The 14740-nt window shown below is 44.1% G+C and overlaps 1 pseudogene; it reads left to right on the plus strand.

Annotated features, from left to right (window-relative positions):
• Positions 1-339: 339 nt before the first annotated feature.
• Positions 340-431, plus strand: LOC143932455 (U2 spliceosomal RNA; annotated as a pseudogene).
• The last annotated feature ends 14309 nt before the right edge of the window (positions 432-14740 follow it).

Raw genomic sequence — 14740 nt, forward strand, 5'->3', positions numbered from 1 at the left:
GGAGGGTGGACATAGGCCTTCTGGCCTGGTTCGCCTTCTCTTTGGGGGGGTCTCCCTTCGGGGGAGCCCCTACCCTGGTACCTGGGTGGGGCTGTTTCGGCAGACCTTCCTGAGAAAGGGGGTCATCCGGCTTCAGCTGGATGGGCCATGTATTGGTACCTCAGTCCCCATCTGGAGCCTAACGCCCCTGGGGATCAGGGTAAGGTCCTTCCTTGTGGAGGACAGCAGACACCCGTTTTTGTGTTCACTCTTGATGTGTGTGCACTTTTTTTGGCACTGGGTGGAAGTTTTTGGGTGTGTTTTGCACGCCACAGGCTTTTCAATCGAAAAAAATGGGGTATCGCTTCTCTGCCTTTTGGCTCAGGTCAAGTGTAGTATCTGTTCTTATCAGTTACCAAGTGGTGGTGCTGTGTTACTGTGCCAGATCCACGGCAGTGGGTTAGAGGTGGCGGTGGCTATGCAAATCCACTTGGTGTAATGGTAACCTGGACGGTTAGTATCAGGAAGAGCCAAAACCGGACTGCTCGAAGGATTACTGAGGGCTGTAATAGGTCTCCTTTAGAGAAAGCCGGAAGGGATGGAAAAACACTGGGTCTGGCTGAGGGTTGGGTCACTGGCCTTCTGGTCTAGATTGGTGTTGTTCCTGTTTCCGTCAGTTTTTTGGGAAAGAACACTGCCCCCCCCTTTCCCACCGGGGGGGAGGTTAGTATTTCCGAAATGTAATTAGGTAGAAATGATAGGAGTGGTGGTGGATCCTTATGGTTAGGGGCTTTCCCTAAGCTCTCAGAGCTACATGCCTTCCTGGTAGGGGCAGAGGCTGCACTGGTTTGGCTGCGAGCCGGGGTTGAAAGAAGCCTGTGATGTATGTACCCCTTGAGTGGCAGTCCAGCAGTGCCGTAGATTCAAGGGGATCCGGATCACTTGAATTATGGCACCAAGGTCACTGCACTTTGCATACTTTTTTCCACCCCTGCCTCTAAGGCTGAGCCTTTTGGTTAGGACCAGACAAATATTTTATTCCTGGCCAAAGGGCCGGCCATTGTATTGCATAATAGTCACTTTTCACTTCCTCTCTACACTTCCTTCTCCCCACTTTCTTTTATGTATTAGCCTGTGTTTCTCACTTGTATTCTTTTGTTTGATGTGTACACGTTTGACACTGTGCGACTAGTAGGGTGTAGGTCCTCGGGCTTGCCCTGAAAGTCTTGGGAGGGGGTTGACATGGCCTTCTGGCTTGGTTCGCTCTCTCTCAGAGTAGCCCACACCTAATACTTGGGTGAGTCTGTTTCGGCAGACCCTCCTGAGAAAGGGGTCCGTCTGGTTTTGGCCTGATGGGCCATAGTGAGTATTTCAGTCCCCGTCTGGAGCCTAACACCCGGGGGATCAGGGTAAGGTCCTTCTTTTGGAGGACCATAGTACACCCATTGCACATTTTGTGTATTACTCTTTATGTGTGTGCATGTTTTTTGGCACCAGATGGAGTTTTTGGAGTGTGTTCACACACCACGGGCAAAATAAAATGGGGCCTCTGTACCATGGGTTTGGTCCCAGATATTATGAGGAACCAACTGCTAGGGAGGGAGTCAGATCACTGACCCCCCTGCTGCTGGAGGACCTGTAATTATCACCAGGTCTAATGCTATTATGACTGGCAGCTTATACACTCCCCACTAGTTCTTTGTTACCCGTGGCAACTTCTCTCCAACTGTCCTGCTGAATTAATCCTTTTTAGTGGCCTCACTTCATACCTTGTGTGTGCTTTACAGGCCTCTGATACAACACCATAATCTTCCATGCACCCCTTGAGTAACTTAAGACCAAGCTTAGAACATTTTAGATATTTTTGGAACTTCGCATGGCAAAGTCCATAACAGTGCAATACAATCAGGTGCAATACATTTTCAAATCCTAACTGCCTAAACAGAGGCTGCCCAAGCATACTTTGACAAAGGTGCAAGTCCAAGTTTGATGCTGTCCAGACACTTGCATTTTCTCCATTGTTCTGTAGGACCGCAAGGCGCAGTACCCCATCTCAGTATGCCATGTTGGTTGTAGCCAGGAGTGGGAATAGCATACCTCCCAACATTTTGAGATGGGAACGACGGACACCTATTGGCAAACGTATGTAGACATAGGACACGCCCCCACTGTCAGAGCTTTCCTCCTGCACAACTGCGGCTCATATTCCTGAGGTCAGTGACGGGTATGCTGGGTGATCTACTCACGGTCTGCTCACTGAGCCTGTCTGTAACATCCTGTTTAAAAGCCTTTCAGAAGCTGGGAGTGCAGGTCTTAAATACAGGTGGAACACAGTGGCGGAATTACCAGGGTCACAAAGTTTGTACTTGCGACTGGACCCTTGTGTTCTACCACCATGGGGGGGGGGGGCAAGATGGCAGGAAGGGGGCCGCTGTGGGACCATAATAAAAGGCCCCACGTTGTAAGTGAAGAGCCCCAGGACTAGAGGTCAGGAGGGCCCCTTCGTGGTTTCTTGCACCAGGGCCCTGAAGGTTGTAGTTATGCCTTTGTTATATATTGATGGGCTGTGTGATATATTCTGTCTATGTTCTACATTACTATAAAACAAAACAACTATTGTTGACAGTGATGGACTTTTTAGGCATAGACACAAATTCTTTAAAATAATTTTAACAATATTTATTTAAAAAAAAACAAAAAAACATACATTAAATGTCTCAGAGCATAATGATTACACTGTCTAGTATGATCTAATTACATCACAATTAGACAAAAGACTCATACATTTCCATTTTGTTATGATGCATATATAACCGAACAGAAAAAATAAAAACATTTTTTTTTAAAACAGTGTATCATGGATGACTCAGCTCAGGGATGCTCTACATGTTACGCGTTCTATAAAACGCTTCATCAGGAGATTTTGGCGTTTTTATTCCCTATAGATAAACGAAGATCATCTATAAAGAGATGGTGATAGTAGTATAAGCTTTAAAAAGGCATAAAGCTAGGGGACAGGAAACTCCAAAAAGGAATAAAAAAAGAATCCGATAATCCTCCAGGGTTGTACTCCTCTAGATGCAATAGTCCAGGGGTATCCCAAAATAGAAAGGAGGATTGTATCGCAGTGGGTGGTTATACATAAACCAACCTTAATACATAAAATTTGTTTCCCTTGATAATTTCCAGTAGGAGTGAAAAAAAGGGCCTTCCCCACGTTTGCTGGCCACACACCGAGTTACACCTTAATTGTTCCCTTTTCTTTCTGTACAATCAGTGGTGGCCGGTGGGTTCATCTGTTAAGTATTGTCACTTGGTCATTGTAAAACATGGAATAGCAGATCAAGGCTTTGTGCCTGCAGAATCTACATACAAGCTTCAAACTAGGGCTGCAACTAATTTTTTCATAATCGATTAGTTGGCCGATTATTGTTTCGATTAATCGATTAATCGGTTAATAACCTTAAAAAAAAAAAGTGGGTCAAATTGGCATTCATTTTCAACCACAATGACGGGAAAATTTGGAAATAATAGAAAACCTCTTAGTCAAAGGAATTTTCAGACAGTGTATGTGGTTTTCGTTCAGAAATTACATTCATTTTAAAAACAGAATGTTAAAAACAAGTGAAAATTTCAAAAAAAATTCTTTCATTCAACGAATGTACAAAGATTTTTCGTCTGAATATTCTCACCTGAAAATTGATCGGTGAGGCCAGCATAAGGCTCGGTACACCCCTATGCAGTTTGCTTTTGATCTGTTTCTGCAGTGCTTTTTGCTGTACGTTTTGATTTTTGCGCACGTGATTTTACTGCAATTTGCATTTTTGCTTTTTTTTTTGGGCAGATTAAAAAACACCAATTGCTGCAAAAACGCATTACATGCTTTTCTGCAGCTTCTCCATTGAAGTATATTGAACCAATAAAGCACCATTTTGCGTTATAAGTCCCTGACCCTTTCAGATATGAACGTGTCCCATAGGAAACCATGTAAATGAACTGTAGTGCAGTTCTGCAAAAAGCACCAATAAACACATAGATGTGAACCAGGCCTAAGACGTTTAGTAACATAATGGGATTAAAAAAACTCAAATTAGCCCTTTATAGTAGAAAAAAAGCAAATAATCACTACTGTAAGGGGTTCATTTTTTTACTGTAGAACAGTGAAAGAAGTAATCACAGTAGCGATTATTTGCTCTTTTTGTAATATAAAGGGCTCATTTTAGTTTTTTAACCCTATTATGTTACTGGCGATTAATCGATTATGAAAATAGTAATCGATTCATTTCATAATCGATTAGTTGTCGATTAATCGATTAGTTGTTTCAGCCCTACTTCAATTTATAATTGTGTCTGGCAATAGTTTTCCTGTTATATAAAGTTGTACAGAAAAGTAAAAACTGTAACATTCTACATAACAGCTGATATAAAAAAAATACATAGAAAGTATACATACAAAGTAAGTAGAAATGAAAGTGCATCTTAAAGCGCTAGTAAACCCGCACATAAAAAAAAAGGGGGGGGAACCCCCCTGCAAGGCAAAGATATAATGAGCTAGTATGCAGTGCATACTAGCTCATTATCAAACACTTACCTCAGAACGAAGCCCCCGTATTGGTGCCCGGTCCACGCCGAGGGAGCCGACATTCTTCCGGGTTTGCACCTCTGGCGCTGTGAGTGGCCTGAGCCTCGATGATGTCACTCCCGTGCAAGGGCGCAGGAGTTTTCTTCCCGGCAAGGTCCGCAACGCTACCAGACCTTCAGCTGGGGCATTTAGAGCGCATGCGCCACTGACATCAGTGGCTGCATGCATAGGGAAATATCTCCTAAACCGTACAGGTTTAGGAGATATTAATTTTACCTACAGGTAAGACTTATTATAGGCTTACCTGTAGGTAAAAGTGTAAAATTTGAGTATACAACCGCTTTAACCATATATGCTACAGTATATAAATATACTAGTCATCAGCACAGCTTATTTTATCACTCCAAACTTTCCTAAAATGTGATTTTTAACCAGTTAAGGACCGCCGCCTGTACATATACGTTGGCACAATGGCACGGACAGGCACATGCATGTACCTGTATGTGCCTGCCTTCCAGCGGGTGGGGGGTCAGATCGAACCCCCTCCCGCTGGCGGTCCGTTTTGCTTCAGGAGTGATCCGTGATGAGGGGGCAGCCATTGGGGTATATGGGAACAGAGGGATACATTACTAAAGTCCATGATTTTATATACACTTTAAATTAGACATCACTAAAAATCTAAAGGCACGAGCCACTCTCTAACCGTACAGAGTGTGCTGGAAGTGGAATCTCACTGGACTCGAAGCAGAATCTTTCATGTGAAAGTGGCCCTTAGCTTGAGTCTTGGGTCACATCTATGGTTTGTGGGCCACGTTTGCACAGGCACATCAGTCCATCTGTTCAGGGCTGCCATGCCTGCATTTCCCACAGGAAAAAGGTTCCTGCATCATTATAAAATAGCATTGGCCGAGAGTTCCTGCACCCTTAAATGTGCTGCGTTTTTAGATGTGTGAGCTTGCCAGTCAGAATGAATGGCAGCCCTGCACGTTTTCAAAAGTGCAGTGTATTTTGACTGCGAGTGGTTATGGGTGCGGGAATCGCTGCGATTCCCACACCCGCAACCACCCACATAAATGTGACCAAAGCCTTAACAGAAAACAGGATAGGATGTACAATAAACTAATATGTTGTTTTTTTTGGTAGATGTTGGACAGTTACAGATTAAATAAGGGCAACGGATGCAGATGTATCTGTCACATTGTCCAAACCATTGAACTTCATTCACTTGAAGAGCTGTGCAGTCCTCATAGAATAGATTGCTGGAGAGGTTCAGGTAAATATAGTTCTTTGGCTCCTCTGTAAACATTGGTGTGGTGTGTGTCCATTTTTGGCTGCAGCTACTTCCTCTTGCCTTCTAGTAGGTTGGAAGAGGTAGATCTTTGGCCTGAATATTTATATGGTCTCAGCCAATCCCTGGGAGAAAAATCTCAGTAGGTGGCTGGGGGCCTGGAGCAGCAGGGTTCTTGTCCAGGAGGAGAAGACCCCAGCCTTAAAGCGGGAGTTCCACAATTTTTTTAAAAGCCAGCAGCTACAAATACTGCAGCTGCTGACTTAAAATAAGGACACTTACCCGCCCAGCGCGCCCGCGATGTCGGCACCCGAAGTCGATCTCTCGATCGTCTCTCGGGTGCTGCCGCTGCCATCTTGGGTATGGGAATCAGAAAGTGGAGCCTTGCGGCTTCATTTCCCGGTTCCCTACTGCGCATGCGCGAGTCGCGCTGCGCAATAAGGATGGTCCCCGCTGTCTCTGGGATCTGTGTGTTTCCCAGCAGACAGCGGGGGACCCGCGGGAAGTGGCATAAATATCCGCAGATTCTGGGGATATCTATGCCGGAAGTGGGTGCAGATACCTGTACTGTACAGGTATCTGCACCCCCCTCCCCCCTGAAAGGTACCAATTGTGGCGCGGGAGGGTTCCAATGAGCAGAAGTTCCACTTTAGGGTGGAGGTCCGCTTTAAGGGCTGCTAAACTTCTGGGCAGTGTAGGTGTAGTCTGCAGGAGTTCACCAAGGTCCAAGCTCAGCGGGAGCTGGGAGGACTATTTTTTTTTATAAATATCTGGAGCCAAATCAAGGAGATTCATTGAGGATCTGTCCTGAAGATTCACAGGAGAAATGTCTAGCTGATATTGTACAAAGGCTTCCAAGTATATGGGGACATTGTGAGTATAGGTGTAGATGGCCTGTCCATTAAGGGCGCACGTGCGCCGTCCAGCCCCTTGGAGGATCCCGGATGCATGGATTCCAATGGGGGGGGGGGGGATCGAAGCACCCGATTAGAGCCAAAGGCTCTAATAGACTTAAAAATAGGGTGGGCTCGGGCGCAGAGAATGTGAACCATGCCCACCCAGATGTGTTACAATTGTAACACCGATCCTCCTCCCAGCCAATCAGGAGGCGGGTCTTGAGACCCATCAACCCATCACCCGATTGGCTGAAAGGACAGGCTATCTTATTTTGGATGCCTAGTGGGAGGGGAAGAGCCGCACGACGGACGCCGCCGATAGAGGAGAAGACACAAGAGCCGCAGCCCACCACCTAGATGGGGTAAGTGCCGGACCGACCGGCTGACAGCGAGTATAGGGGGATATTCTTTGCACCCCCCAAAAAAAAAAACGCCAGCTGCCACTGATGTAGGGTTCTAGTGATTTTGCTTGGAGTCCCAGGGTTGCTTGTTCTTCTATTAAGGGGCATTATCCCGGAAAGTGTAGACAAGGCACAGAGTGTCCTTTTGGCTTCTTGAAGCATTAAATTCGCAGTATGCATAAGCTCACCCTGCACCCTAACCAAGTTCAAGGAGCATTAAAGCATGGTCATTTAGTTGTGAGACTGTCTGATTTGTTGTGTGCCTGGCTGCTTGTACACCCATTTGGGAAGAGAACCTGGGACAAATCAGCGGGGCTCATCAGAGGTCTGTGCTACAGACACTTAAGCTCACCTGCTGCTACTTCGCTAGTGGACACAGCAATGGGAACTAGACATCCAACAATACCTGGAAATGTGTCAAATGAAAAACTTTTTTTTGCCAGTTTAGCGCTGAAAATTTTCATCTCATGAAAGAGTCACTTTAAATTACAAATCACGGACTCCCATAGTAACTTGGTTTCTGTTCATTTCTTAGGCCCTCACTGCTGCTATTGGCAATTGCATGGAGCCCACACATGGATATTAATATTATTATTCCAACTGGACTCTACATGTAATAAACTTATCACAGTTGGGTGAACTGCACAAAATTCTTAGGTTCTAAAAATAAGATTTCCCCCTATGCCTATACAGAGGACAATGCTCTTCACAGATTCCATTACCCTTTCTCTGTGTAATTTTTTGGGGACCAGCCAAATCTGCCTCTTGTCCTCTTTAAAAAGTCATGTGTTTGATTAAATCATAAAAAATACTTATCCTTGTGCTTATTAAAGTGGACTGTACCCCAGATAGCAAGGATAACTTGCCAGAAATTTGTGGCAGTGTTGAATTTTAAGTCTGTTAACTTGCTGCCCATTCTGACTGGCAAATCGTACACTTGCGGAGCAAGTTCTAGTTGACACTTTTCCAATTTGTAGCAAATTTGCATGGCAAGTCTCTAGCAAGAGCAAAGTGGTGATTCTACAGCAAGAGCTCTGCAAGTCTACAGCATGAAAAATCAGCCACAGTGACCCCTGTGGTGGGATGACTATAGCACAACACAACTGAACCAGAACTTGCAGTAGACTTGCAGAATATTTGCAAACAAAGTTGATCTGGAGTCATAATGCTAGTACCAGGTGGCAGTCCTCAGGTTTGCACCACATGAGTGTGAGCAGAGAATATGTAAAAGATAGAAGAGCGCCACTCAGTAAAAATGCTTTTAATTCTTTATAAAAATTTATAATATCACTTACATGTTAGAAAGCACTGGGTTATACATAAGCAAGTGGCTGCGGTCACAGACTAGTTTCCGAAAGTCCAGGTCCAAGCAACTGTAATGATATCCGCAAGATGCTGGGGGGAGCTCAGCTGTCTCTCACACTCGGCAGAATGCAAAGGGACTCAGGGAGACAGCGTGTGACGTCAGCAGGGGACACAACGTGTTTCTGAGCATGTGCAAAGTCCGTAGGGCACATGCTTGCTCCTTTCTCAAGTGTTAGCATAGAGGGGGAGTAGCAAAGATGGCATTTAACTACAGCACTTGAATAAACAAACAAACAATGTGGCTTACAGCCTATTGTCTGCTCAAGGAAACATGAACTAAAAGGTGGCCATATCAATAAAGGATATTTGTAGACATTGCACGTCGCCATTATAGTCACAAGTATAAAAGAAAAGAAAAGAAAATCTTAAAAAAGCCGGGATACAACTATAAGACCTTAAATAGAAACACAGAAAACAAGACAGTTGGCAGCATTCTAATTACTAGATAATGCTAATTTATAAGAAGTAGCTATTATTAAAGCAGACCAATTTTAAAAATAAAATTGGGATAATGTTTTTTTTTTAAATATATAAATGAATAAATAAAAAATATATAATATATTAATATATATATATATATATATATATATATATATATATATACATATATATATATATGAATTATATGTATTGGATTCCACCAAACACAGGGTACCTCAATATTATGGCAAAAAAACGAAATACTAATATGTATACTAGAAACATTTAAAGTGGCAATTGGAGCCTATATCTATCAAAAGACACATGTGCCCAAATGTAAATACATGTAATTCTAAACTCATATGAACATAAAATAAGCTCATATAAATATAGACAAAGTAGTAAAAAGAAAAAAAAAGAAAAAATTTAAAAGGAATAATAGCCTTATTATCAAAAAAATGTAACAAGCTTAGAGAAAAGTATCTTGATTTCTTCATTGAGGCCATTAAGGGCAAGAGTGTCCAAGGTAAAAATCCAAAAAATTTGAGGCTCACATAGTTTCGAGAAGTGTTCTGCTTCAGAAATACCTCCAGGTATAGATTCAATAACTCACACCTGGAGGCCCATTGTGGACTGATCGTGAAACTCTAAAAAATGCAGTGGCACGCTATGTTTGTCAGACCTCAATTCGATAAGTCGACAATGCTTACCAAAACGTTGTCTGAGAGGACAAATAGTGCGACCTACATATAGCATTTTACATGGACAGGTCAGGCCATAAACTACATAGTTGCTGGAACAATTATGAAATTGATTTGATTGGTAAGTTACTCCTTTCATGGGTAACGTTTTTTTGACCGTGATTAACAAAATCACAGGTTTTACAAAGGGGTTTATTACACTTATACATCCCTACAAGTGAAATAAGACAGAGGGGATTGGAATCACGTTTACATTTTAGCTTACTGGGTGCTATCTTATTTTTAAGAGTAGGAGCCCTCCTATAAGTGACCTTAGGTCTGTCACTCAAGGTGGCACTCAAATGGGAGTCCTGCTTTAAAATGTTCCAGTGTTTTCCAAGAATAAGTTCAAATTTTTTGTACTGTCTATGAAAACGTGTAATGAAACGTACAACAGGTTGTTCCGGGGGTTTAGCAACCTCAGGTTTCTTACCAGGAAGAAAGATGTTGTATGCCTGTTCTACCAATTCTGGGGGATAACCTTTCCCTAATGAACTTTTCTTTCAAGAGAGAGCTCTGAGAGATATGATCACAATCCTTAGTACAATTCTGTCTGAGCTTACAGAACTGTCCTTTGGGGATGTTTTTCACCCACAAAGGGTGATAACAGCTCTCATAGTGCAGATATGAATTGCCCACGGTCGGTTTTGTGTAATTACGAGAAAAAATGTTGCTACCTTCATGGTTGAGCTCTAGATCAAGGAAAGCTAAGCTGTCCTTATTCCAGACTGAAGAAAAAGAGTGCCCCAGGTCATTCGTGTTGCAATAAGTGGCAAAATTGTCAGCCTGGGATGAAGTACCATCCCAGATAACGACGATATTGTCAATATATCGACCAAAAAACACCACCTGTTGGGCAAAGGGATTGTTATTCCATATATATCGCTTTTCCCACAGGCCCATGGTTAGGTTGGCATAGGAAGGTGCAAAGTTAGCTCCTATTGCTGTGCCATGGGTCACTGGACACTGGAACATTTTAAAGCAGGACCCCCATTTAAGTGCCACCTTGAGTGACAGACCTAAGGTCACTTATAGGAGAGCTCCTACTCTTAAAAATAAGATAGCACCCAGTAAGCTAAAATGTAAACGTGATTCCAATCCCCTCTGTCTTATTCCACTTGTAGGGATGTATAAGTGTAATAAACCCCTTTGTAAAACCTGTGATTTTGTTAATCACGGTCAAAAAAACTTTACCCATAAAGGAGTAACTTACCAATTGAATCAATTTCATTTCATAATTGTTCCAGCAACTGTGTAGTTTATGGCCTGACCTGTCCATGTAAAATGTTATATGTAGGTCGCACTATTTGTCCTCTCAGACAATGTTTTGGTAAGCATCGTCGACTTATCGAATTGGGGTCTGACAAACAAACATAGCGTGCCACTGCATTTTTTAGAGTTTCACGATCAGTCCACGATGGGCCTCCGGGTGTGGGTTATTGAATCTATACCTGGAGGTATTTATGAAGCAGAACGTTTCTTGAAACTATGTGAGTGTGAAACTTTTTGGATTTTTACCTTGGACACTCTTGCCCCTAATGGCCTCAATTAAGAAATCGAGATGCATACTATTCTCTAAGCTTGTTACTTTTTTTTGATAATAAGGCTATTATTCCTTTTTAATTTAAAATCTTTTTTCTTTTTACTACTTTGTTTATGTTTTATATGAGCTTCTTTTATGTTCATATGAGTTTAGAATTACATGCATTTACATTTGGGCACATGTGTCTTTTTATAGATATAGGCTCCAATTGTCACTTTAAATGTTTCTAGTGTACATATTAGTATTTTTTTTGCCATAATATTGAGGTACCCTGTGTTTGGTGAAATCCGATACGTATAATAACTTTTATATTTTTTTATATTTTTATATATTTTTTTAAAAACAATCCCAATTTTATTTTTAAAATTTGGTCTGCTTTAATAATAGCTACTTCTTATAAATTATAAATTAGCATTATCTAGTAATTAGAATGCTGCCAGCTGTCTGTTTTTCTGTGTTTCTATTTAAGGTCTTATAGTTGTATCTCAGCTTTAAGATTTTCTTTTTATTTTCTTGAATATAAGGCCCCTTTCACACATGCGGACAGTATGTCCATATTTCATCCATCCGTTTGCGGTTGAAATACGGACATACATGCATCCCTATGGGATAGCGGGTGTCTGCGGATGAACATCCACAGACACCCGATATCGTCCGCCTCCGCTATTGTCCGATTCTGCAGACGGAGGAAAATCCTATTTTTCTATCCATCTGCAGAGCAGATTGGATGAACACAGACGGTCCGTGTTCATCCGATCCCCCATAGAGGAGAACAGAGAGCTGACAGGGCGGTCCCTGCACAGTGTGCCGGGACCGCCCTGTCATCCGCCGGGCTCAGCGGGGACAAACGGAGAGATCCCCGCTGAGCATGCAGATCATCACGGGGCGGATCATTACTGATCCGCCCCCTGTGAAAGGGGCCTCATGGTGAGTGCAATGTCTACAAGTATCCTTTATTGATATGGCCACCTTTTAGTTCATGTTTCCTTCAGCAGACATGTGTTCATATGGAGAGGAACAAGCCACATTGTTTGTTTGTTTATTCAAGTGCTGTATTTAAATGCCATCTTTGCTACTCCTTCTCTATGCTAACACTTGAGAAAGGAGCCCGCATGTGCCCTACGGACTTCGCGCATGCTCAGAAACGCGTTGTGTCCCCTGCTGACGTCACACGCTGTCTCCACGAGTCCCTTTGCATTCTGCCGAGTGTGAGACACAGCTGAGCTCCACCCCAGCGTCTTGCGGATGTCATTACAGTTGCTTGGACCTGGACTTTCAGAAACTAGTCTGTGACAGCAACCACTTGCTTACCTATAACCCAGTGCTTTCTAACATGTAAGTGATATTATACATTTTTTTTAAAGAATTAAAAGCATTTTTACTGAGTGGTGCTCTTCTATCTTTTACATATTCTCTGCCTACATTTGTGAGTTGATGTCAGGTCACCTTGAGGCGAGGTGACAGATGCACACCGTAGGGATCAGGAGTGCACCGCAAGGTTGTGGACCCTACGGCTGACTGCTGCGGACGGGGGCCAGATCCCACTGGGGTTAGAGCGTAAGATTCCCTGGGGCGCGGAGTCTAAGAGCCAGCAGATGTTCACCAGCGCCTCTAGTGGTGAGGATGGACTTGGCTGCAACTGGCTTCAGGTTGCGACCCCCAGGGTCCCCCAGCTCACACCCACAGTAGGCAACAGGAGGACAGGGATGGTGAGGGACAAAGCCAAGGTCGGGGCCACAACAGACAGGAATAGTCAGGGACACGCCAAAAGGTCAGGATCACAGGCAAACAGGGATAGTCAAGGACACGCCAAAGTCGGTAACGGAACAACAGAAGAGCACACAGCAGGTAACAGGAAGCTAACACACAAAGGTTGATCAGCAGGGATGGCCTGCAGTGCACAGGTTAATATAGAGCTCCCTGATAGGAGCTAGGGTGGAGCCATGCCAGAGGATGGATTACAAAAGCAGACAGGTGAGGGTCGGCTTGTCTCTAGATGAACACATGGGAACAGGTAAGCAGACAAACTATTGCATAACCATGACAGTTGACTTCACTCTGGAGAGGAACTGCCTTCTGTAACTGTGCACATCCATCCATCCAGCAAGAACTTGATTGGACAAGCCATAATGTACCAAGTATTTGTCATATATACTTTTGGACATGGACTCTATTACTATCTTTTTGGTTATTGATCCACCTAATTATTTTATTTAATTTTGTCATTGACATTTGATCACTAAGTGCCAGCATCTCTTGTTGTTTTCAAGAGTGTGAGCAAGGAGGAGTCCAGAAGCTTTTGAGCAGATAAGGATCAAACAGCAGAGCGGTCAGTAAACAAACCAAAAGGTCGGTAATGAGTAGTTGCAAGTTGGGACCAGGCAGTAGAGTAGTCAAGGAACAAGCCAAGGGTCGATAATGAGTGGTAGCATAATACAGACAGCAGCAGGGAAGACAAGAGCCAGGCACTGGCTGAGAAGGTACAATAATCTGGCAAAGAGGAAGTGCTGATCAAGGCTTATATAGGAAGTTCATAGGAGGAGCAAGGAGTTCAAGGTTCAACAGCAATCAAGACACAAGGCAGGGTTGTCCAATAGATCAGGTACGGAGCTGTCCAGCATCCCAGATAGCTCAGTGGGAAGAGTCAACGCCAGACACCGAAGAGGTCCCAGGTCTCTCAGTCCTGTTGTACTGGGCCCAGGCCCATGAGGGGCCCCGGCAGGTGGCAGCTGTATAGTCCATGTCTGGCACAAAAAAAGAGCATACTAATGTAGCGGGTGCCGACCCAAGCCATGCTCCCCCCCCACATACCACCAACCAACGCGGCCACAGGAACCACAAGGCAGCGGCACTGACACTGACAGGCTCAGGGAAGGGATTCAAGCAGAGCCACAGCTGCAGGGGATTTCCTCCACCTCCCTCTCCTCTTCACACAGAGAGCAGGGCAGATCAGGACTGCCATCCCCTCTCTTACTTTGCTCATTGGCCATCACCAGAGCCAATAAAGGAAGAGTCAGAGCAGGAGAGGACCATGGGACATGTAGTCCTGGGTAGCGATTGCCTGGGAGTGGACTGTTGCCCACAGCATGCCCAGGAGGAGGGGAGATAAGGAGGGGAAAGAACACCAGGAGGCGGCAAAGAAGACCTGGGGAGATTAGAGGGGACAATGAGGTGGTGAGGATGAGTTGGGGGTAGCCTGAGAGGGAAGAATTGTTTCCTTTTTCCCTACTGGGAAAACATTACAGCTGAGCAAGGTGTGACCCTTTCCTGGAAGCAGTGACAGCCGGGCACAGGTTACTTGTCGCAGACCCCCTTATCTGCTGTGTGGGGCACCTATACCAATTCCGCTGGCCCTTACGGTTTCTGGGTTGCCAGTCAGGCATTCTCAAGAGCCTGTTCCAGAACTTCTTTCCCTTTCCCCTGGGTGTCACAGGATTGGTGAGTGGGCAGTAGCTCATCTTACGCAAACTATTTCTAAGACACTGCATGCGGACTAAAATAAACCCCTCCAATCCCCACTTGGGGG

Source organism: Lithobates pipiens, unplaced genomic scaffold (genome assembly GCF_037356315.1).
Source record: "Lithobates pipiens isolate NorthernLeopardFrog02 unplaced genomic scaffold, aLitPip1_a1.2 Scaffold_25, whole genome shotgun sequence".
Classification (NCBI taxonomy): domain Eukaryota; kingdom Metazoa; phylum Chordata; class Amphibia; order Anura; family Ranidae; genus Lithobates; species Lithobates pipiens.